This window comes from Falco punctatus (assembly GCF_963210335.1).
Source record: "Falco punctatus genome assembly, chromosome: 1".
NCBI lineage: Eukaryota > Metazoa > Chordata > Aves > Falconiformes > Falconidae > Falco > Falco punctatus.
The window spans coordinates 29,434,012-29,460,913 of NC_137580.1; positions in this window are offsets into that span (position 1 = coordinate 29,434,012).

Sequence of the window (26,902 nt, forward strand, 5' to 3'; positions counted from 1 at the left end):
TTTAAATCAATATAATGATGTTTAGAAGATGGCTTCATATATGGAAAATAAAGTAATTTGTAATGATTTGGAAGGAGAAACACATTCCTATTACTTCTTTGGAGTACAGATGTACATATTGACTGCACTGATATGAACTTCATGGTATACACTGCTTAGTGATAGAAGAAATTGGAATTAAATTGATCTGATGTTTGCTAATAGTTAGAATTGTTTTCTGACTAAATATATGAGTTATTCAGCAATATAAGTATTAGGCATCACAAAAGAAACATTTCACATTTCTGAGATACATTAAAACAGTGATTTGTTGCATTTTCTTATTTGTCTTTTATAGTAATTTATTTAGCAAGCATACTACTTGTGTATGTATGCATAGTGAACATGCATTCAAGTAAATGACTGAAAGATAAAATAGAAAACAGTTACTATGTGTATGCTTCTGTCAAGCTAAATTATTGCTTAATTTGAACTACTAGATTCAATAGTAGTTATATAATAAATAGTATCAGTATCTGTGATAACACTTTTGTAAAATGGTGATGACTTAACTGTAAGGTAAGAAAATAAAATGCCTGGCTGCCTTTTGCAAATCTTTTACTCCCTATTTATCCTTGAGGTATTTTATTTGAAGTTTTGGTGCAAAAAGATATCTTGTTTTCTAAAATGTATCAATACAGATCTTTAGTCCTTCCTGAATAAGTTTTCATATCACAAAATTTGCAATACATAGGGGCTTAAAAAGTAAATAAATATACAAGAGTTTGATTACTTTTAGAAATAAAAATGGTCATTTAATCCAAACAGGACAAAGATGATCATACAGGGATGTTTTTGCATTGGTACCTGTCCAGTGTACTTTTTGGATTAATTTTTGTCTATAGACTTTTTTTTCCTGATTGACATATCTTTTTTCTCTGGAATTTTAAATTGATATATGACAACCCAGATGCTAAAAACACCTCATTTTATTTTCATTGAAAACGGGTGCAGCTTAGTCATTAACTTCAGTAGAAGATTAATCCTCTTTAAGACTGAGTGAAGGAACCAATGCTTATTGATGATTCAGTGCCATTGTGCATCAATGTTTGTTTTTTAAATGGCAATGATTCATCTGAAGAAAAAAAATGTAATGGGTTTGTGTTTTATCTTTTATGCTTCTATTTTGTGTAACATTGGATGTCAGAAAACAAAAGTATCATAAAATAAAAAACTGGGTCAGGAGGAAAAAGAAAAAAAGGGAAAAGAAAGTAAACAAAACAATTCAGACCCAGATATGTCCTGAAATAAATGTTAAAAGGTTAAAGTTTTATCTGAAATGTATATCCATAATAAATGTTAAAAGGTTTAAGTTTTATCTGAAATGTATATCCATTTTGTTGCTCAATTTCCCTATGCTAGCTGTGTGGGAAGTCTGGTCTGGTTGCCTTGAAAGCCTGGCAGATGGTGGCTTTTCAAGTCTGCAGGCAATACAACTATTACACAACAGGACTGGAGGAAGCCTGAGCATTGTACCTTTTGGTGTGTCATTCTCCATACTTGCAATTGCATTTTTCATCTCTTCTCAATACACATTTTCAAACATATAGAGTGAAAGTTCAAGCTAAGTTCTACACAAGTCTTGAGAGCATTTAACCTATTCTAGGACATAGTCAGGCATTCATTTATTCTGCTTATTCATCTGCTCCAAGTGCTTCCAGGGAGTGGTAGAGGGAAGGAATTCTTCCAGCTTCTCCAATTATTAATGACCTCCAGAAGCCAAATGGATGGATTTCACCTGTGCAAGAGAAATAATGCAGTGTCTTAAATTCCCCTTACTTGAACAGATTTTGGATTAAAGGAATACATCATGTCTTTACATCTTTCTAGTAGAGACATCAAAAAGAAAAGATATGCCTTATTAATTTTTAACCATTTTAATGTCTGACAAATATATGCATATATATAGTACTATATATAGTACTTTGTTTCCAAAGTACTGCAGGTAATCTTATACATAATGTATTTTGGTTTGCTTAGCCAAATATATCTTAGTACACATATCATAGAAACAGAATGGTTTGGGTTGGAAGGAACCTTAAAGATCATCTAGTTCCAAACCCCTGCCATGGGCAGGGACACGTGCCACTAGACCGAGTTGCCCAAAGCCCCATCCAGCCTGGCCTTGAACACTTCCAGGGATGGGGCATCCACAGCTTCTCTGGGCAACCTGTTCCTGTGCCTCACCACCTTCACAGTAAAGAATTTCTTCCTAAAACCTAATCCAAATCTACCCTTGTAGTTTAAAACCATTACCCCTTATCCTACTACTACATGCCCTGCTAAAAAGTCTACCCCCATCTTTTTTAAAAGCCCCCTGTAAGTATTGCAAGGCCACTGTAAGGTCTCCCTGCAGCTTTCGCTTCTTCAGGCTGAACAATCCCAGCTCTCTCAGCCTTTCTTCACAGACAGGTGTTCCATCCTTTTCACCAATTTCACAGCCCTCCTGTGGACCCACTCCAACCCGCCCATGTTTTTCCTGCACTGAGGACCCAAGAGCTGAAGGCGGTACTCTAGGTGGGGTTTCACTGTAGCAGAGTAGACCTCCTTCAACCTGGTAGCCATGCTTCTTTTGATTCAGCCTGGGATTTGGTTGGCTTTCTTTTTTATGGTAAAGTACTACAAAAATATATTTTTAAAGTAACTCCTTTCCTTTATATATTTCTGTATGTCAGTTAGAAACAATTATATGTTTAACTTTTGTAGCTTTAGATTAGAATAATATTAATTCATAACAAAATGTCAATAGAAAAATGAAAGTTAAAACTTTAGCTTATTTACAATTGCCTGTCTAACCAATAACTTTGTAGACTTAGGAAAAAAAAAAGAAAAAAGAAAGCTTTTGTCAAAAGAAAAAAAAACTAAAAAAAAAAAACCCAATAAGTTCAAGGAAAGGTTTTACTTTACTAGCTGAAGAAGAGATTGAATCTGTATATATAGTATATGTGTGTGTGCCCATGCAGGAAACCAGCTACTTCAATTGCATAGTGTATCAGAAGAGTGTCTGTGCATTTCTTTACGCAGTAAATCATTCTCATTCACTGTGCATGGTATGTTTTAACAGCTTTCTACTATCAAATATCACAGTGGTAAACAAATACAAAAGGTGAGAAAAAAATAGTCCCTTAAGCTAAAGTATTTTGATCCTAGCACCAACTGAACTATTATACAGAGACACTTTTCACTGCACTGCACAGATGATGAACAAGATCATTTAACCAGTTGTGATAAAGGACTCTTTACAGCTTACTTACAGCTTCTTTTATTCTTTTCTAGTCGTATTGGCTACAGTGAAGAGGACGAAATGCAATGATATCTTTTCAAATATGTTATTGAAATGTAGTGAAAGTTCTTCAGAAACAAAGGGATCAAACCTAAGTTCTTGTCTTTTCACAGGGAGCTATACAGATCATCATTACAAGGAGCGTTAGAATCCAGCCCACTTATAAGTCTTTCAGTATTTTATTGGGGGAGGAGTGAATTATTTTTACCCTCAGAATGATTAGCATTGAATTAGATTAAGTTCTTGAAAAATAGGATTCTCCTTTATTGTGCTGCAGACAGTCCTTTTAGAAAGTGAAAAAAATGCAACTTCTAGAGGTCCGAATGGAGAAACATTAATGTCTGACATAATTTACTCAGCAATGTCTCTATATTCTCCACAGAAACAATGTACACATAACTAACGTGTAACTTGTATAATATGAGGACACTTCAATCACATGCTTTGGTAACACAAAATCTAAAGAAATTTGAAGTTAAATATTAAATCAAATCTTTGAATGACTAAGGATTTGCTTTAAATAGGCATTGTGCAGGAGCACAAATAATACCTTAATCAAATTATTTTGATTATGGATATGGATGTATACAATTATAGATTAAGTCCAATTAAGTACCTAAGTTTAAATAGAGATTAATTTCACAAATATATTTTTTAAAAAAGCTAATCCAAAGAGAAACACACTTGGTATATTGCAAAGCAATCATAAACTGCTATCACTTAATTCTCATTAACCTAGATGAACTTATAAATCCTTCTGTTAGTTTATTATCCAAAACAATGTAAATGAGGGAAAATGCTTATTTTGGGTTTATCAAGACTTTTGATACAATATCTCATAGTATGCTGTAGCAAATTTGGTGAGATTTCCAGCTGTTGTGTCTTGAATGGGTCTTTGACTCAAGTTATGGGTGGCTTTCTCTCTGTCCCTTGCTGGTCCTACTGTGCTTCTTGACTGGACCTGTATCTCATAAACTTGGCTTCTCTGGTGCTGTCTATGGAAGTTGTCATTGTCACCAGCTTGGCCCTGGTTAGGTACTGTGAGACTGTGCCTTCGTTGGAAGAGCCTGTGCTGGGGTACATGTTGGTGCCTTACCTCATCTTCCCTTCCAGAGCAGCCCCACTCCCTGGCAGTAACCTGGGGAGTAAGGGGAAGTCCTGGGAGAAAGAAAAGCAATAGCCTAGGGAATTAGAGCTCTTTGCTGCCCAAAGAGTCAACATGTTGAATGATATCTCAAGTAGTTACCACATTTTTACCCAAGAATCTATCAGTATTTAGAGTTTTGTGTTTTCTTCTTTAGAAAGATAATAGATTACACAGCTCAACCATCTTTAATTATAAAGGACATAGTATAAAGAACAGAGAGAATCACATAAGATGAGACAGGTTATTTTACTTGGTGTCTTATGCTGCATTTTCATTAGTGGTTTTTTCCTATCTAGCATGCTGACCAAAATGTTGTCCCTCGGCTTTCTTAGAGTCATTTAAGAAAGCTTCTTTGTCTGCGTCTGAGTATTTTTATAGCTGCTGATAACAAAATAGCTCCATAAATATTTCCTCAGCTTCTGTGCTTAAATTCAAACCAAACTGCAGTCCTATCTGACGATACAAGTTAGTTCATTTCTGGTTTTGCATTTTTATTTTTGGTAGTGGTGCCTTTTGTTTTAATTATGCCCTCTAAAGAGAAGCTTGACTGTTCTTTTAGCGTTTTCTGAAGACAAAAAATGCATCATGTGTGTTTAACCCACCCTCCAATCTACTATTATGTTCCAGAGTGAGAACTCCTCTTTGAAAACACATTGGTGAAAATATTCCTTGCCCTTTAAGCAAGAGAGAGGAAAGACTTTTCTGAAAAATGTAGAAAGTCATAGAAACAAATGTTAAATTGTTCAGTACTGAGCAAGAAGAAAGATTATTGTATCTTCATGTAGTGGGGGGTGGGGTGGGGGGGAGGGGGGAAGGGATGGGAAAGAAAATACATCCCACAAAAATTTCAACCAATTAAAAGCTAATTGAAAACTGGTACATGTTCTGAAGTAAAGGTATACTATATGTCCTGCGAAAATGAAGACCTGATAATCAGGCAATTGAATCTTTCCCTAACAGAATTAGTAGCTAATTTATGTTCTTACTCAGCTTTTTTTTCATTGTGCAAATCAAACAAGGAATTATATTTTTAAGCTAATGTATAAATTTACCTGAATAAATTTCAATAAAAGTGACTTTCAAGTCAATCAATTATAAGGCTTATTTTTAGAACTTTATTTCCTCCCCCCAACACATTAAAAAGTCATGATCTCATTAGACACTGAAAGAGGGAAAAGGCCTTCTGAAAAATACAGAAAGTTAAACAGCCAAATAATTTATAAAATACAGAAGGAAAACTTGTCTTTTCCTGGTGATAAATCAGTATACAAGCTTTTAAAGCGTTCTTTGATCTGATCAAAAGAGGTGGGTGTTTCTAATATTTCTGTTCAAATTCTCAAGCGACAAGAAGGGCAATTAGGGAAGTTGCATGATTTATTGCTTCAGGGGTGTAACAGACAAAACTGTTCAAACAAAATAAAACCCATGAAACTGAAAATACCTCGCTACTTGAGGCAGACAGAACTGTGCTCAAGTTGCACAGTTCTGTTTTGCCCATTTTGACCTGTATTAAGGGGCTGATGAGAAATAAATTTAACAATACATGCTGCAACTTTCCATCTTCTCCTCTTGTTCATAAAATTATTGGGACTTCCTAACTAAACATATTGTTGCAGAAAGTTCATATATGTGAACATGTATTAGCTGAGTGTGTAGCTGATGGTGTACCTCAAGTATAACTTCCAATATACCTTGGAAGAAATAAAGGAGAGATAGAGAGAGAAGGAATGGAAAGAGAAAAATGCCCATAGGAAAAGGAAAGAGCAATGATGGGAGGGAAGGAACCCAGATAAGTATTTTCTTCTCAGGGTTCCCCCACGAGCAGGAAGTGCCAATGATGAAGATGATTTTCACCATGCTTTTTTTTATTATTCTCTTTTCAGTGGGACCTGTTCAAACTCCCCATTGGTTATTCCTGTTTCTGATGTCATTAGAACTGTTTGGAACGTAAGTGTTGCATATTTATTGGCTGTTAAGTCCCTGTTCACATATATTACTGGATATAATCTATGAGGAATTTCAATGTCTGTATCTACTTTTTTGTGCATTATGCCTGGTTTTCTCAAGTACAAACTAAAATCTTCAGAACAAAAAATGAAGGGGGATGAAGAGGGGTGAGTCTTATGCCAGTGGCAGTTGCTTCCAATGAGAACGTGCCATGGCAATAATATTGAGGTTTTGCAGGTGCAAACCCCTAAGACCAACAGCACCAGAATAGCAGTATGAGAACACATGGGAATATGACCACACAGGCTCTGGAAAAACACTGCAACAACAGCTTAGGTGAAAAGTTAGAGCTGTAAATAGCAAGCCGTCAGCATTATTGAGACTAAGGCACCTCAAGCACTGTACAAACATACACTTTGTCTTTTTATTAAATTTTCAAAGACACTTTTGTATTAGTTGGCTGCCAATGTTATGTGTGGTACTGTTAAGTGGTTAAAAAAACTGCAGAAACTGAAAAAATAGATTTTAAGTTTTTACGCTAAATACATGAGGCTTTTTTACCCCGGGCTTTTTTAAAGTTAGCCACAGCATACAGAGAATACATACTGTTGGTTTAATTTCTGTGATAGCTAAGAAATATAAAAAGAAACTGATCTTTTAGCAGCTGGAATTTATGTTCCACTGAAGAAAATAATTAGAATTGAAATATTAAAAGTGAAATCAGTAAAGCTGCATTGTAGATTGAAACCATTATATCACCACATTAAACTGGTTTAATCAGGAGAGTTTAAGAAGGAGTTTGCAAATATTGAAATTGAAACATTATATGGTTGTGCAAATAACAAAGTTACGAATACTCAGTAAGAAAGATGGAACCTCTTCACACTGCGAAAATACAGTAAACAACATACATACAGTATCTGCTTTTCTCTTACTAAAAGCTTGTCATTGAACCCCCAATGATATTTTGTCCTGTTTCAATGAAGAACATCTTACCCACTGTTTAACCCTATTTAATCAAACTCTTATCATATCCTCTGGAACTAGAGTTCTGCACTTTTACCGTCACTTGCCTTAATGAGAACAAACAAACAAAAATTGAAAAACTCTTTGAAATTACATTATTTTCTCCTGAACCCATTAAATTTATCTTCTTGAAATAGCCCATTGTCAAAGAGATGAAAAAGTATCCCTTTCTAATCAGGTCCTCTTTTCAAATGTATGCATGTGAATAACCCAGAGAAGATCACAGAATTCATGTATTAATCATATCCTCATTAACCAAGTGAAAAATATGGCCCTCATGAAACTTAGAAAACGTCAAAGGTTGGGTGTTGGTGGTCTTTTTGTTTGTTTGTTTGGTGGTTGTTTTTTTGTTTTGGTTTTTTTTTTTCATTTTCAAAGTTAATACATAAGACTTGAAAGACATGGGGTTTTGTAAGAGGACATAATAGAGTACTTTTTCAGATAGCAAAGATTTTCAGTATTTTCTGTCAATAAATTAACTTTAAATGTAAATTAAAAAGTATTCATACCAGTCATAAAAAGAAAAAAGAAAGAAACACTAAAGAAAAAGTAGGAAAAATAAGGAAAATATGAAAATACAAATAAAATAGAAAAATAAGGAAATAATTCATGGAAAAAGAAAGTTAATGCTTTAGTCAACAAAATGTTTTTAATAAAAACATATAAAACTACATAAGGAACAGCTTCTTGCTGCTTTCATGATGCCTAAATGAGAGGAGATTCTTTTAAAAAGAAAAATCCAAAGTTAATGTTGTATTGGCATGTATGACCAGAGCTTAGAATGAGTTCAAAACAGCAGTTAAATTATTTGCATTCTGCCAGGGCAAAGCATATCAGTAACTCCAGAAAGCACATTTAGTCTTCACAAATGCATGTCAAAATAGCATTGAACATTCAAGTCAGTATTATCTCAAAAGTGAGAAATTAGGTGTTAAGAGAAACAACATACACAGCTAAGTACAGTTGTAAAGAAGTAGCCTGAGTAACCCAGTCATCATTCAAATTCTCTATTTGCAAAGCCCTTTGAACACAAATAGTTCAATTGTACATGCAAGTGTCCTATCGACATTTGTCTCTACAAAACAGTTAATTTCTAGAAGGTTATTAATTGGTATCAGTAATGTCATCATATATGATTATTATTATTTTTTTTTTTATATATATAGCTTGGTATTCTCTAGGGAAGATTTGAAACTCAGTGAAATTTGGTAGAACCCCGTATCCTTCCTCCTTGCTTTCCTCATGCAGTTTCATTCAAAATCAACTGCATTAACTTTCCCACTTTTTCAGACTCTTATCTCTTAAATACTCTTATGACAGTAAACAAAAATTGAACATGCAAAATTTAAGGGGAATTTGGTCACAGGTAGAAGCAATTATTTTTATTATAGGAGGAAAAAAAGCTTGTATATATAATGAAAAGCTTGTAAGTTAAGGCGAAGTATTAAACCCAGACACAAACAGGTGAGGTTGTTCCACTGATGATGCACTCAGATTGTTTTTTATCTTAGCTAGGGATCCAGGTGGGTCTTCATCTGGATGATTCTGTTTTTTTCCAGTTCCACATTGCTATAAATTCATATCATCCAAAGAAAGAGAAAAGACTCAAATAAAATTTTTTTGAGAAAGTATGGATGAGCACTTCTTTGGGACACAGAGCATGTTAATGCATAAAACATAATAAATTATTTTTGTAATTCCATAAGGAGGTTTAATTTTTCAGTAAGATAAATAGACATAAAAATGTATTAAATCCCATTTGCCTTCTACTACAGCCCAGTCTATCTTCTTATACTGTTACCTGTAGTAATTTATTTTTATCCTTTTTAATGAATCATCCCTTTTCCTTCTTAACTCAATAAGCTTTCAAGGCAGTTTGGGAATTACCTTCTTCATCACATAGTTAAACCTGCCATGAACATTGACAGTCACTGATATTTTCCAAAGCAGCATTCTTTGCTTGGGACAGACATTTTGTTTTAGTAGTAGTAATCTGTGTTATTGCTCTAAATAGCACTTTATTTTGTCTCTTTCCATGTCATCCATCTCTTTCAACGTGTTTAATGATTTTGGTTGGTTGGTTGGTTGGTTTGAATCTTCCAATCAAATGGAAGATGTCTGTTACCAGTTTCAAGGCTCTCAGCTCTGGGTGTCCTTTATCCAATTGATTCTTACTTTCTATTAAAATGATAACTTCCATGAAGTTGTCCACAGTGCTAGCTTCCACTGCCCACAGACTGAATTTTTTATGAAGTAGCTCTCAGTCATGCTTCTCAAATATCTCCAGAATTTTTGTTATTCTCTCATTGTTACTACATTTTAAAATAATTCTTTCCATTGACTCTACAGAAAAAAATCTTAGACTTTGACCATTACTGTGTCGTGATAGTTGCCCATGTAGATTTTGTCAGATTATACGGTTTGCCTGTCAGTTTGTCTGTCATACTCATAAACTACTTGAGGAAGAGGGTATTTTTAAAAATTGTATTTGTAGAATATCTACTGTAATAGGTTCTGACCAAAGACTGGGTTTCCTCAATATTTGTGAATAACTGGGGTAGTGATGATTACAAGGGAGGTAAGTTTTATAGGGTTTTAAAATAGAAATACACAATACTCAAAGAAAACAATTTTTTATTCACCTATGACAACTGGTGTGTTAATCTTTCTCATAAGGCAAAAAATCTGAGAAAATCAAGACCTATTTGTGGAAAAGATAGGCACAGACAAACCAGAAAGAATCACAACATCCTTTCTTCATTTTGTGGAAATACTCAGCATCCACACAAATCACCAACAACCTTGAAAAGTATGTTGCCCCTTATATTACCAATCATACATGTTGCAGTTTTGGAGGAGATAACAGAGAAAAAATAGACTTTCAGGGGTGCATCTTGGGTTTTGTCTTGTTTGATTCAGATACCTTTTGTTTTCCGCATATCAGTGTTAAAGAGAACAGTATTCTTTAAGTATCTGACCTATAATGGTTGAGAAATTTGTTTATGCTGCACTATAAATGGAGAAAGCAAGAAGGTCCCACAACAGTTTTAAAGAACCTTTCTTACTAGTGAATACCATTGTTCAAACTAGTATGAATTATGTTCCTTGAAATACCAGAACTGAAATTGTAGTGTTACTGCGCTTGCATCTTTGAAATAAAAGGCGCCATTTCAATGTCTTGAAGCATCTATTTGAAAACAGTAATTTAAGGTCACTAAAGGGAAACTTGTATTTTTATTTTATGCTATATGCATTTCAAATAATTGATTAATAGTTTTCAATTGACTTTCTGATAAGGTTAAAACAGCTGATGCAGAAAGAACAAAGTATTTTGTATCCTGCTACATTGTATTAAGTCTGATTGTGTCATAATACTGAAAGTTGGATCTCAACAGATGTTCTCTGGTATGCAGATCAGTTTAAGTACAGTGTAATGGTAAAACAAACAAACAAACAAAAAAACCCCACAAAACCCAAAAATACCACCAGGGTTTTTTACATGTATGCTCATTCAGTCTCTTTTCTAGCATTTGACAGACACAGCTTCCCTAAACTTTCATAACTATCTTTCTTTCTATAATTATATGCCCTGGAATAATCTAAAACTACTAAAATTGAGTTTACAAAGAACATTTTTAAAATATAGATAATCATTTGTTTGTTTTAAAATATATATATTAACAAAACACAAATAAAACTGAAGACATGGATGCCTGAAATAAATTGTAATGAATTGTACAGTTGTTAAATCAGTAACAATGGAACTCTTTTTTCTTTTTTGTCCCAGAATCCTGAAAAATTTCCCAGAGAAAGTGGCATTAGGACAGCAAACTTAGCTATTTGTACTTCATTAATTTATTTAGGTTGCCAAAAAAAATCCACTGTAAACTAGTTGGCCCTGTATTACAAATTTCTAGCTTGCAATTCAGATATCCGCTCTACTACAAACTTCCTGAATATGCCACAGCAGGCTTTCTGAAATAGTGATTTGCAAGCTTCTTTCTTTCCTCTCACCATTCCCCATCTTTGGAGACTTGGACAAAGTCAAACCATTAGGCTCCCACACTAATGCATTAGAAGAATTGAGCACCTTAAACCAGAATCTACCTTAGGGCATACACTTTACAATGCAGCTGCTGAAAACAGTGAAAAAGAAGTTCTGTCACTTAGGAGAAAGGATTAAACCCCTTTAGAAAATGACGCAGAAGAACATTTCACATATGGAACTGAGCCATTAATGGATCTGAACCACATTTACCATACGGATATGGGCCTTTTGAAGATCATGCCTCACCCTGAAATACTATGAAAAGAGCTCTCAATATTAACAGAAACTCTGGTAGGAATGGCTACACTGTGCAGTGGATCTGGTGTCTACCCAAGATATTATATCTATTGGGGTTCAAGTCCAGATGACTCAGGTTTTTACACTTTTTGCCTGAATTGTTGCTATAATAGTCTAAAGGCAGCGCAATGTTACTGTAATTGCACTGATTTCAGCAGAGTTGCATGCTCAATTATGCAGAGCTCAGCATATCTGAGTTTGTAGATCTAGTTCTGATGCAGTTCATCCATCAATCCATCCAAGGTTCAGGTCTGGCTCAGTATCGATAGTGAAGGCATACTATCATAAACTTACTCTCACCATGTATATTACAGGAGTACAGACCACCATGAGGGTGGGAGTAATGTTGCCATTATAACAGCACAAGCAGTCCAGCAGATACATCACCATGGTCTTTGACATTAACCCATTACCTACACTGAAATGAGCACTACTTTATGAGTTATCAGTGTCATGCCTCTCCTTTTTCATGGAAAAAATTTAACATTACACTTAAAACTGAAACACAGGGCATCAAAAATAAAAATAAAAGTGTGGGAGTATCTCTAAATGCTTTATGGATGTAAAAATATTAATAAAAAAATAAATCCATATATCATGTTATACACCCAGCATTTAGTTTCTTTAGAAGAGTAGTAGCGTACTGAGATTTTGAGATAGCATATATGCAAACTTTTAAAAGGTTTCAGTGATCTTATTTCAAATATGCGCTTCTTTAGACATAGATGATGTATAAAACAAATTTGAATTAAAGAAATATATGGTAAGCATTCCTAAGTATTTAGTTCTTCACAGAAGATGAGACCCAAAGTTTATTGGAGATACTGGATTTAAACAAAGGTTGAATACATTATAGATAATCTGCAGTTTCAGTTTAGTGATGAAATCAGATTCTTAATTTGTAACTCTTCAGCCATTACCATAGAAACAAACTCATTAAAACAAGGTCACTACTTCATTGCAAGTTTATCGAAAGCTGGATGTGAAGAGAGTGAAAGCTCATTTCTATCAACAAAGACAGTAACAAATCTGAACAATAAAAAGCAAAATAAAAAAGACTCACTCTTACTGAAGTCTTTTTTTTGTGTGTGTTTATTGTTGTGGGTTAACCCCCACAGGCAGCTAAGCACAACACTGCTGCTTGCACACTCCCCTATTGCTTAAACCTATTAAAGTAAAAGTTGTATGCATAAGAAAAGCAATATAAGGAATTCATTCACTACTTCCCATCAGCAGGCAGATGTTTAGCCATTTCCAGGAAAGCATGGTTTCATCATGCCTAATGGTTACTTGGGAAGACAAACACCATAACTCTCAGCATTGAGGTATTCCAAAATAGCTTTATTCACGGCCACAGGTGCTTCAGTGTGTCCCTGCTCCTGTGTGGACTTATTCACCAATCACAATCCCTTCAACCCGAGTTCACACTGGAGTTCCAGCCTGTCCAGTACAGTAGGACAGGAAGAGCAGCAATGCCCTGGCTATCTGCTAGCCCAAGTGCAAGGCCACTGCTGTTATCAAAATGTTCCCAGGTGTAGCACAGTTTATTTACTAAGATTATAAGTGGTACAGCAAACAGCAAAAGCAGCCATTAACAAGCAGTAGTCTCCAATATAAAATAAGGCAAACAACCCCCATAGCAAGCATAGGAACCTGCCAATCAATAGCTGAATAGCTATAGCAGCTACAAATTCAGCCTAGCACACTCAAATCTATTATTATATCAAATCCTTCAAAACTCATATTGGGTGCCAACAAGGACTGTGATGGACTAACCTCAGTAGGCAACTAAGCACCACACAGCCATTCACCCACTTCCCCCACAACGGGATGGGGAAGAGAATCAGAAGGGTATGAGTGAGAAAACTCATAGATTAAGGTGAAGACAGTTTAAAGGGTAAAGCAAAACCTGTACATGTAAGCAAAACAAAATAAGGAATTCATTCAGTACTTCCCATTGACAGGCAGACGTTCAGTCATTTCAAGGGAAGTGGGGCTTCATTACATCTAATAGGTATTTGGGAAAAGAGATGCCATAATTCAGAAGATCACATCCTTCCTCCTTTTTTCCCTCAGCTTTTATTGCTGATCACGATGTCATATGGTATGGGATCTCACTTTGGATCAGCTGCTCCAGCTGTGTTCCCTCCCAAACTCTTGTTCACTCCCAGTCTGCAGGGGCAGTGTGAGAACAGAGAAGGCCTCGACACTGTGGAAACACTGTTCAGCAAGAACTAAAGTAGCATGTTATCAACACTGGTTTTGTCACAAATCAAAAGCATAGCACCATATAAGCTGCGATGAAGAAAATTAGTTGCATCCCAGCCCAAACTGGTAAAATTACTAACTAACCTCCTGTAGTTATTGCATGCTTATTTCTAATAGCACAAAATGGGAAATAATGTAATAAGATAGATTAGAAAATAATACTAGACCTGTCTTTGAATAACCGTGTAAAAATTAATTACATATAGTTGTTGAAATTCCTTTTAAGGACTTGTTGTCTTCAAGAGAAACAGCTATTTGTACGATCTTAATTGATGATATTACATACTGCTAAGCAGGATTGTAATTCTGAAGTAAAAATGGCTTAGAAAAGATACACTGTGTATTGAACTTGAATTATTTTCCATGTTGCTGTATGCATATCTTTGGAGCAATTTTTTAACTCTAAATGGAATTAGAATGGCTAATTCATTCAATGCAACTGAGAGTTAGAAATTTAATGTGGTAAAAACTGGACTTAAATAGGAGATGCTACATATTAGTTTGGCTTTTTTAGTTCCCCCCCCCCCGCCATTTATTCCTTCTCAGTGTTTTATTCATATAGTGGCTTTCAGTTTGCATCTTACACTGAAATTTCTTCTAAGATACAAACAAAGCTTTGTTATACACTCTTAAAACCTATTACAATAAGACCAGGAATTTTAGGTAGCAATGTATCAATGTAAATAATAACAGTATTTATGAAAAGTGCAATACAATAATACTCTAAGTACCAGTCAAAGTAAAGATTAGAAGTATTCTTACATAATCTTTTCAGTAATACTTGGTACATTATATTAAGTGATAACAGATACACTATATAGAATTAAATTGGCAACACGAACCATTGAGACCAAGAGTAGATTCACAAAGGATAGTTTTAGTACTTCTGGCCAGTGAAATCTATAACCCTAACTTGTGTTTTACATTACTTTTTAAAACAGAGAGAGACAGAGAATGAAAATGGAATCTAATAAGTTGGACAGAGAGCAAAAAGAACAAGTTTCATGTTTTTAAGACTTAGAGTCATAGAATCATATAATGGTTTGAGTTGGAAGGGACCTTTAAAGATCATCTAGTTCCAACTCCCTTGTACTGGGCATGTACTTCTTCTAGTAGACCAGGTTGCTCAAAGTCACATCCAGGCTGACCTTGAATGTTTTCAGTGATAGGGCATCCACAACATCTCTGGGCAACTTGTTTCAGTGTCTCACCATTCTTTCTTATATCCAAACTAAATCTAGTCTCTCTCTTAGTTTTAAACTGTTACCCCTTTCCTATCACTACAAGACCTGGTAAAAATATGTCTGTGTCTTTCTTATAAGCCATTAAAGCCTTTAAAGGTAACTGCTGAGAGGCTGCAGTAAAGTCTTCCCAAAGCCTTCTCTTCTCCAGGCTGAACCACCCCAGCTCTCTCAGCCTTTCTTCACAGCACAGGTGTTCCAGCCCTTTCATCAGTTTCATGGTCTTCCTCTGCACCTGCTTCATCAAATATGGACTATCTTCATCAAGTATCAGACCAACATTTTCCTTGGCCATCTTCTTGCTAATAAAATACTTTACAAACCATTTGTTGTTGTCTGTCACAACAAGAGGTAGTTTAAATTCTGGTTGAGCTTTGGCCTTTCATGTCTTCTCTCTGCGTATTTGAATCACAGATCTGTAATCTTCTGTGTAATCATCTAGATGCTCCAGTTCTTTTAAATGGTGCTTCTTCAGAATTGACCAGCACTCAAAAGCTGATTCCTACAGGGTACTGTTAAAGATTCTCAGACAACCCTGCCTTGGTGCTCGGGGGTGGAAAGCTGAGAAAGCATGAGGGTTGCATTGCTTGGGTGTAGCACCTAGGTGAGATGAAATCATCGTGCACTCTGCTGTGGTTGTCCTGCACTGCCAAGACAGGGTTGGAAAGCATTTTCTGCAGGCTGCTTTTTGGTCATGAAATACACACACCCTGGAAAGCATCAGGTTGTTTATTGGATGGAGAAGAGGTGGATGCTGAGGGGCAGCAGCTGCACTGGTGAGGTGAGACTCAGTGCCTGTATATAAGCAGTGAGAGATGAATGGTCACAATCCATTGCTTGGGGATGTCTCTATCCATTTGCTAGATGACATCACAATCTGTTGCTCAGGGATGTCTCAGTCCCTTTCTTGGTGACATCAGAATCCATCACTCACTGATGTTACAGCCCATTGCTCAGGGACATCACCACCCATCACTCAGGGATGTCACAATGGGCCATCCTTGCCCACAGTGCTTGCCTTGGCAGTGCTGCATCCCCAACACGTGTCCGGGGTTACCACAACAGCACTGCCCACTCCATCCCCTCACCTCTTATCTTGTGCTTGGCACTGGTGTTTCATGCCAGACACCGAGGCCTTGGCCATGTCTTTCCAGGGCCCCATCAGGTCTCTCTGTGGCAGACATCTCCAGGCACTTGTGGTAAGAAGGTTCATTTGATAATACCTCATGCCTCCCTTGGAGGTTGCAGGACAAAGTCTCACATGCTGGCCAGCCCTCTGGCCTCCCCTACTTGCCCCCATGGAGGGTCAAAGGCAGCACTTGGCTTGCTCTCATGGGTCTTCTCTCATCTTTGTCCCCTAGCCAGAGGGTGCAAGGGTCATTCTGCTTAAGCACCCATCATGCCTCCCGCAGGCACTATGTCCCATTTGAGGTCCTGGATAGGAAGGAGGCTGGTGAACCAGAGAGGCTTAGGGAGGCAAAGAGGGTCTGTGGAGGCAGGGCTGGTTCATCATGGAGCAGAGAAGGCATCAGGACACCTCGCAGCACACCTTGGTGTCTATGGAGAAAGCATCAAGAGGATGAGGACAAGGCTTTTCCCAGCACTTCCTGGTAGAAGGATGAGAGATGGTGGCATCTCCTGAAACTAGAGAGGTTCAGGCTGGACATAAGGAATTATAACCAAAATCCCTGTGGGGATCATGAAACACTGGAGTGGGTTGCCCAGAGAGAAGGTGGGATTCCTTACCCTGTCTTCCACCTTTTCATATGATAAATTGCTACTTCAGTGAGTTGTTTCTGCGCTTATCCATTGTATCTCAGGATGTGTCTGGTTCCTAGGTATGCAGCTGCACTTCCAAGGATGTTTCTAGTTCCAGGCTGGCTGTCCTTTCTGTGTCAGTATTTTTCAACAGACATTTTCCTTTGCTCAGTAACTTTCCCTGTCCGACCAGACCACTTTTATGGCTGTTCACATCCACAATAAGCCCAAATCACTAAAATAATAATTGAAGAAACAACTTTCCTTTAATTCAGGGTATGTTGACCTGAGGTTTCTCAAAAGCTCTTTGACTATTACAAGAACAAAACCACAAATGTATCATGTATCAGTACATGAAAGATGGCCACAGATACCTTTTTGATTTTAACATATACTTTTCAGAAAGAGTAATGATGCCCAGTAGAAGAGGTATTGAAAATGACTAGCAGCATGCTGGCAACCTATGAAATTTAGAAGAGCACCTCTAATGTGCTTAGGTTCATTTTTGGTTTTAAGTGAGACTATTTTCTTACATTTTCAAAACCTGACTACTTATGACTTGGTGCCTGTGTATTAACATAACAAATTCACTGAGTATGGTAGAAAGACACCCATTTTATTTCTTCTTTCTTGTTCTCTTCATTATCAGGGATTCTTCCAGAAGCAGAAGATGTTTGCAGAGTCTTTCATTTTCTTCTACCATATGTGAAAAGGAATTAAAAGACTGCTGTTGACTGACTGCTGTCTCTAAGCCACAATACACAATTTGGCCTTCCTCTCTTTCAGATTCCTTCCTTCTGTGATTCATTGTTGCTCCCAGGTGCCACTGGTGACACTGGCTTGCCTGTGGCTATACATTCCTCATACATATAGTTTGACACATAAAGTGTTGTCTATCACAAGCTGCTTCTTCACTAACATTAACTACAGTTTGTTTTGTTGGAAAGGTAGAATGTACCTTCAGCTTCCTTTTCTATTTTGTGGTTTTGTATTTTCTTTTGTTAGGATCAAATTTACAAAAATCAAAACATCTCTAAGATGTACTTGGAGGTAAAGTATATAATGACATAAAACTGGAAATGATTTTTTCTATCATTTAAGGGTTTTTTGACAGTAGAATTTCAGTTCAGAATATTATAAAGCAGAATGAATTTATATAATTTGTATCAATATTATTTAGTGACTAGATCTGAGTTTACAAATGTACAGAGTGTTGAGATAATGAGATAATGCTCTCAAATTCAACTTCATTAAGAGTAAAAATTAAGACTACTGACTTATGAACTTGGTTCTCTCTAACATATCATCAACATAGAAGAAAAGTAATAGAAGGAAGATTTTCCTAGTAGAGACATCCATATGTGATTGCTGAATTTGTCCTGTTGCTTCTCTGACCCTCTTCTAGTGATATGTTGGCTCACTTTATTGTCTAGTTTAGTCCGAGCCTTATAAGCTTTATAGTTTAACAGTGGGAATATTTCAGTATTACAGCTGCTTAAAAGAAGAGAGCTTAATAGGTCAGTTCTAGAAAAGCATATAGTTCTTGAATTTTGCACAGCTGAAGCTTACAAAGCATTTTTAGCATTTTAGATTTGTCAGGGAATTGTGTATTATGTGAGAAATTATATAGTAATGAGATAATACCAACAAAGAAAATGTTATAAAAATAAAACATCTCATTCTTCATTTCATGTTGTGTGCTATGCTTCCTATTAGTGTGGAAAAGAAGTATAAAATTACTTTTTCATAAATCTTCCCACATTTCCCCCTAAATATAACATTGTTTGCATATTTCACTAGTTGTAGTTATTATATGATTTCAGTAGGATTCTTCACATTTTTATTGCATCTGGAAAATGTTATAAAATTTAAAAGCATTGGATGTTTATTGTTAAAAAAATTGCCAAATCTGGCAAGAGGTTTGCTGAAATTCTGAACTGTCTACTCAATTATTTTCTATTACAGTATTGAACTTTCTTGGAGAGAAACAAATATAATAGAAACAAGAGTGTCTTTTCACCCACCAGCATTTGAGCTTGTATACAAAAGAGTCCTTGACAATATTTTCTTTTCATTACCAATTGCTAATTAATCCACTGAACTTGTCTATGTATATTGCTGTTTTCATGCTTGAGTGCTCTTCAGAAAATCAAGTAGCAAGCATATATGTTTGATGTCTGATAATTAGGTAATATTGTTTTCACTTGGAGTAATTGGTCTGGAAACATATTATTATGTATAATTCTGAAAGTGTTAGCGGTACTAAACCTAAATGCACCTGGTTTTTTTGTAAGTTGATTCCAATTAGACTCTAGCTGAAAGGAATTCTTGCAGAAGCTGGCGAAACTAAGCACTGTTGCATGGGACAAGGGTGAAGGAAATGCTGGCTTTAAACAGAAGCCAGAACAGTTGATGAAAGGCTTCCTAACTCTGGATATACTAAGATCAGGCAACAGACTGTCTGCTTGTGTGTAATGCAGATGTTTCTGTCCCCTGCCTCCACTTCCTCCTCTATATGTTCCTTCATTAAAATTGCAAGAGAAAGTTAATAAGGATCAAATAAATACAGGCATCGCTTCTTGTGGTGATCACTTCTATACCTTCCTCGCCTGTTCTCAACTCTGCATCACCTCTTTGCTCTTATTGCACCTGCTGCTTTTCTTTCCCACTTTTATTACAGTTGATATCATTCTTCTTCCTCCTCATTCTCTGTTCACACTATACACAGCTATTTATGATCAACAGGGGTTTTACTGACTTTAAATCACTTTATGTATACGTCCAATGTACAGCTCTTTCTAGTCTACATACATAGACTGTATACATGTTCTATATAGACTGTGTGTAGAGTGTCCAGGACAATAGAAGCCCAATTATATTAAATAATAAATCCTATTATTAATAAAACATATGTTCAAATAAAAACATAATTAAGAACAGATACAAGTGTTAGCAATCATATATTCAGCTGATTCAACCAAATACAAAATAGAAATCATGAAACTTTGAACATGATTCAGTACTGGTAGTTTAGCAAATCTTCTGTTACTTTTATCTTTATCTGCTTTACCTTGTGAATGGAAGGAATGGTGGAAGTCAGAAAAAAATGATTGTAAGTCTTAAATTTACACACAAAAGATCATTACCATTAAAGACAGTGCACATCTGTGAAAAGAACAAGGAAAAAAAAGAAAAGAAGAAAATATCCCTACAGGTTAGAGCTACCTTTCAAGGAGGTATTAATGAATTTGTCATTTTGTCTTCGAATTAAGTTTGTGCACCTGCTTTATGTTCCATCATGAACTCAAAATACACTGCAATGTATTTTCCCTCTCATAATGTGTTCATTTTAATTCTTCAGATTGTTTCCAGAACTGCAGTATTTATGTTGTGCAATTTTAGTTATATTTTACTGTTGTGATGGAGGGAAGACACAGTCACTCAATATGAGTGACCAGCAGACTTCGTTTATTGTGTCTTACAGTCACCTTTTATGCCTTGTAATAATTAGCTCATACATATTACAAAAGTTAAGCTCATTATTGGTTAGTTGCCTAAATACCAAGCCTGCCCCTAGTTTCTCTTCTGTAGTTATCTGTTCCCACCTGCAACATTCTTTTCCCACCAAAATCTTCCTGTTATTGTGTAACTTTTGCTTTACTTCAGATAAGCTGAGAGCGATGTGCATTTTTGTCCAGCCAGCTGGACTATGTCTTTGTGACCCTTTTCAGCTAGCCAGTTATCCACATTTTATTATTTTTAATTTTTGTATACTCTGGGGAGATGTTATTGTGGCCTTTCAATGCTTAAAGGGAACTCACAAGAAAGATTGGGACTAACATTTCAACAGGGCCTGTGGCAACAGGACAGCATTAATGATTTTAAACTACAAGAGGATAGATTCAGACTAGATATAAGGAAGAAATTTCTTACGATGAGGGTGGTAAAACACTGCAACGGGTTGCTCAGAAGATAGTAGATGCCCCATCCCTGGAAACATTCAGGGTCAGGTTGGACAGGGCTCTGAGCAGCCTGATCTAGTAGAAGATGTCTGTGATCATTGCAGAGGAGTCAGACTACGTGGCCTTTAAAGGTTCCTTCCAACCCAAGCCATTCTAGAATTCTTAGTAAATTTTGTGGAAAAATCACAAATCCCAAGCTAAATGGTAAGTAGCTCTCAGTGTTTAATATATCATATATTATATACTATATACAATACATATGTATTAAATAGCAAAATATGTGCCATATTACACATTAGGTATTATTTATTATATGCTTATGTTACCTTAAGCTATCCATTTCAGTTCATGGATGAATAAAGGTTAAAACTATTTTTGTGTTGTGCATAGCTGTGAATAAAGATGATCTGATGATCATGACATTTATACAATTGCACACTTAATCAAAAGACTGAAATGAGGTTAATATGAACTTTACTTTTGCAAAATATTTTAAAAATGTGATTTTATACAGCTTTACATATTTATAGATAACCTGTGCATCTTTTGCATTCATGTTTCATTTGAGAGATCAAGATATTAACCATGCATAGTGTGTTGCTCTTTTTTTTGGTAGTTCATAGTTAAGCATTTAAAAGAAGCAAAATGTACTTAAATAAATCCAGAAATCTGCAAGTTGTAAACATGCTTTTCTTACAGTAAAGGTAACTAACAGTCAAGAATCTTTGCAAGAATTTATGGAAGATATGCACACTGTATGTCCCTGTGAAACAGTAGAAATTGGGGACTTGATCACATATATGTGGAAATCTGTGGTATCTTACCTTTACTTGAATTATTTTATCACTTCTCCCTAACTAACTGACTTTAAGTCTTGGAGCTGAATTGAGGACACAAATTCCATCAGCTTTATCTTCCAGCAGGTGGACTGCCTTTGCCAGTGGAAAAAGAACTGTTGCAAGATCAGTTAAGTGCTAAAACCTCTCCACATCTTGGGTTACCAGCCAGTCATAAACCTAGCATAATTTGCCTTATTTCTTGTACCAAATAAATTCTATGCTAACTATGACTCCCTTAAAAAAACTCAACAGGCATATTAGAATCCTATAATAAATAAACCATAGATTATATATTGTGTTTGTAAATAAGAAACAGGATGTTAAATGAAGGGGTTTAAAATAAATAAAAGCATCACATGTAATTTAGTAAACTTACAAAATGGTGGTGATACAATTAGGGACACAAATTTCATACCTATAGGATGGATCCTATAGCCTTAAAATCTATGCATCAGAAAAATATTAGGAATGTGTGTTCACACGGGTACTGAACATTATGTAGCACTTTTCATAATAGCTCTTAGGGTGAATATTTTATTTTTCTATGTTGGCAGAGGGGTACTTAAAAAGAAGACACTGTTAACATGTGATTAATGGGATCACACAGGAATACAGCATCCAGTTCTAATGTCCACACTTCAAAAACGTATGGAAAACCTGTATTTAGAAGAGAGCTACAAAAGTATTCTGAAAAGTTGAGTCAGGGCCCTGAGTGCATGGCTGGACCTTAACAGCCTCCCCTGAACGCCATCCATGCACACACCCCTGCCCTTGTGCCCGGGGCTCCTGCTGAGCTCAGGCCAGGGCACTGGGGGCCGGCCTGAGCTCTGCCTCTGCCGCCCCCAGCTCAGCCCTGCCTCTGCCCAGCCGGACTGGCGGGCTGCGCGCCCCAGGCTGGGTTGTGACCTCACTCCTCACCTCGTGTTTGCCCGGTGATGGCTGCGCAGGCGCGGGATGCGCTGCTGCCGCCACCCTGTGCTGCCCCCCTCCCCTCACGTCCCCCCACGTGCCCTCCCGCGGCCGCTGCGGGCCCGCGGCCTGTGGGTGCGGGCAGGGCCCTGCCTGCGCGGGGCCGCCCCCGGCCCCGGGCCCCCGCCCGCGGGAGCGGCCCCGCTGCTGCCCCCCGGCACTTGAGTGCCTCGCTACTGCAGACAAACGGAGCTACCTTCGTTTATCAAACCAGGAGGAACTTGACCAATACATAACCGGAGAGACACTTCACATTTTACTGCAGATGTTGACTAAGGCATCAAATCCCTAGCAGTCTGACTAGGTGCAGTGCCTTTTTAAAATGTCAGTGCTTTTTGCTGGTTTTGTTGTTATAGTGTAAGTCATAGGAACTGCATCAAAATCGTCCTCATTCTTTATCACTGAAAGTCCGAAAGCCCTGTGAAAAGACATGTGGTAGGTCAGGGTTAGTGATTTGAATGTGTAACCTCACTAAATCCTGTCACCTTTTTGGTCAAGATCAAATTAAATGGTTGTCATACTGTTCTCTGGCCACATAAAACCTATTAAATGACTTTTATCGTGTAAGCAGGGTGGAAACCAAGATGACAAATATAGTTTAATCAGTCTGTTCAAGGATAAGTGTGGAAGTTAAAAGTAAAATACAGAAATGTTATTCTCCTGGCTTATACATTTGTCCAGGGAATAGATGAGGCTATGATGACTATGCAGAAATTGTGGAAGATGTAATAATAAAAATGTGACAAAATCAAGAGTCATCGCAAAGTGAACTGCAGGAAATCCAGATCAGCAAAGACAGGTGAGAACACCTGCTCTTTTACCACTTGAATTAGATAAGAACTTGAACTTACATTTGATTTCATTCCTATCCATAAAATGAAATGCTGAAGCTTACATAATTTAGCATGTCTGACACTAAATACACATGCATTTGAAGTGCTTTTTCATGGGTCAAGAATGTGCCCAGCGTACTTGAGAAGTCATTACAAGTGCCTTTGTGAATAAAACTGGCTGATTTGCCTCCAGTTTTACTACCCTTTACATGTCTTACCCATCTTAATAAGTCCAAGAATTCCAGACATAGAGCACACAGACAACATTTATAAATGCAGTTCTAAAAGATGACAATAAAATAACGTGATTTTCCAAAAGTACCTGTAGACATTAGACTGTCACCCATTTCCTACTTTTCAGAATCAGGATCTTCTAACTGAAAAAACAAATAATCATCTCTAACATGCAAACAAAGTGCCAAACAGTGACAACTCAAAATCTTTGGCCCAGAATCTACTTGTTTAGATGAGTCTCGTCTTCCTCCTTCACTGCTCAAGTTTGCAGGCTGCTGTGGCTGACACCACCAAATACAGCAAATGAACCAAACACCTTCATGTAAATTTTTAATCAGCATTTTACTCTCAGTTCAACAAACCAAAAGGCATTTAACAGCACAAAAACATTCAAACAAAAATATCTTTTGTTCTCCTTCATATATGTCCGTCTCTCCTTCTTAGATCAAAAGATCATTTAAGTATTTTGAAGCATTGTTCTCAAAATATTTATCCTTTTTCCTTCTTTCATATCTTGAAGCTCTTTTAGTTATGCCAGCTAGGAATCAGATCCCTGAATTGACTGCCAGCCTCTGCACTTGGGTTCCTTAAACAGAGGAGCCATCGGGTCTTCTACATTCTTCTAGCATCCTAATATGCCAAAATAGTTTCTTACCAAAATTCTGATTCTTAGGCATCCTTGCCTTTGCCTTTGTTTTAGATGAAATTAAACTTTTTCCTATCTATTAAATTGATGGAAATAAGCTGGTCTGGACAACTATTTTTTAAATTTATTTATTTAAAAAAAATTGTTATTTACATGTATTGATTTTTGATTAAAAATAATAATAAAAAAATTACAGGTATCCATTAACCAGGATTTACTGGTTCCCATGAACAAACATTCAAAAATTATAGTGTATTCAGAGATATAAAACCATATATAACTTTTCCAGGAGAAAAAAATAACAACCAAAAAGACATTGTAACACAACGTAAAGCAAAATCCATTAATTACATGCTAGGAATATAAGCAACTGAACAGTGGGTTACTAATCATCTGTCTTGTGGGGTTAAGCATACTTACACAGAAAGATCACTTAGGTAAAATTTTGTTCAGGTGTGACAGACACTATAATGACTTTTTGCAGAGTCCTGCTCTGATGTAACCTATCCCATCCCATGATATCATTACTGCTATTCCTAATATAATTTCATCTTAGTCAGAAATGGGATTTGTATTGCCATTGCCTCTGGGAGTACAAAATACTTTTTCCTTCTGCTTGTCACAGTTTGCAATGTCAGCCTCTTCTGATTACCACTGATTTAAGTAGGACCTTCTTTGAAGCTTGCCAGGTTTCTCCGTACTGTTGCCACTAATACAATTCATCGAATTCCACTGATTTCCAAATATCCTCTTGCAGAAACTAGAATAGGAACCTTAGGTGAAATTCCCAAATGCTTGAATAGAAGTCTTTTTTTGTAACATATAGGCTTCTGCTATATGTTAGATATGTTATATGCATATTTTATATGTTTAGCATATGTTATATGCTAAACATAGATGTGTCCTAGGAATCAAGTTCATTGCACATGTTGAACGTGAGTTCTTGCCAGTTTTAATTGGTTTTCATGTACTTAAAGAGCAAAACATAGCTACATTGTGACTTAACAGATACTGCAAAAATTACTAAGTCAGAGTTTAAAGCAGAAAACATCTCAGTTTAAAAGATTCTGATCAGACTCAGCAGTATTTTGGTTAAAACCATCTCCATTAGATTCCAGCTTGAAACTGAACATGTCATACTAACAAAGTACACAAGAGAGTGTGCCTGTGATTGTAGAAAGAATTTCTCTTGGTACAGAGAACTATACCTGATGTTGCATTATTGGAGTCTACATGAGAGTACTGGGAAGACAGGTGGTAAGTGGGATTTGCTGGTAGTGGCAGAGCTACTGTCTGTTCAGTGAGTGACAGGAAGCTAATGACCTTCTTAACTAGGTGAAGAGTGCGAAGCATTGTTCAGACGGAATTTCTACCTCATATGTCCTTGATCAATAACAAATCTAGCAAGGGTATAAACAATTCACTAAATACCAGCTGAAGCAATAAAAAACAGTAATTGAAACTATGGTGAAGGAACATTATAATTAGTGCAAATGAGGCTGCCCAGACATGGCTTTTTGCCTGTATTAAGGACAAAGAGCTCAGTCTCTCTAAGCCTTCCAGCTTGTGAGCTTACGCATATATTAGCTTCAGTGATCAAAATAAGAATTAAATACATTTTTCAAAAAATGTATGAGTTCAGGAATGAAGGAGTTATGATGGATCTTTTGCTAGTGTTTAAAATGCAGAAGTAAATTAAAATTCCAAGATATAGCTGTTGTTATATTCTTCTGAAAAAAGAGGGGATAAGTATATAGAAATTAAACACTTCTATGATTTCTAGTAAGGTTCCAATGATTATTGCTCTGTTATAATTTTATTATATGTACTTTACATAGAATTAAATGTTCAAAAGCTACAGAGCAGAAGACTTAATGCATATTTCTGAGATGTACAGCTTTGTTGAGCTGAATCTTGTAGAGAGGAAAAGACAAGCAAAGGTAAAAAGAAAGTAGATGTGACATGTTAGAATGGCTTAATTTTCAGATCATAATGGTAATTAATTAATTTTAAAATATGCTCAGCTTTGGGGCCTAATGCTATGTAAAAGGCAAGAAACACTTTTTTAAAACCTCTTATATATCTTTTTTAAGTCAGAAGTCAAATGTTTTTGGTCAAAAGTTACTTAGTGTAACTGTGTTAGTTTACCATAGATCAAGTAAAAAGGGGACAATCATAAAATACATTTAAACAAAAGCGAGAGGACATATCCTGTCCTAATCAAATTATAAATTTATAGACTGACATACTAGCCAAGGCTGCAGAAACAAAGCACCAGAGCTTTTCATAAAACAGATGGCACCCAGAGGGAGTAACGTACTGAGGAAAGAAGCTATCCTTGATGAGCTAAATGGCCTTTACTGGA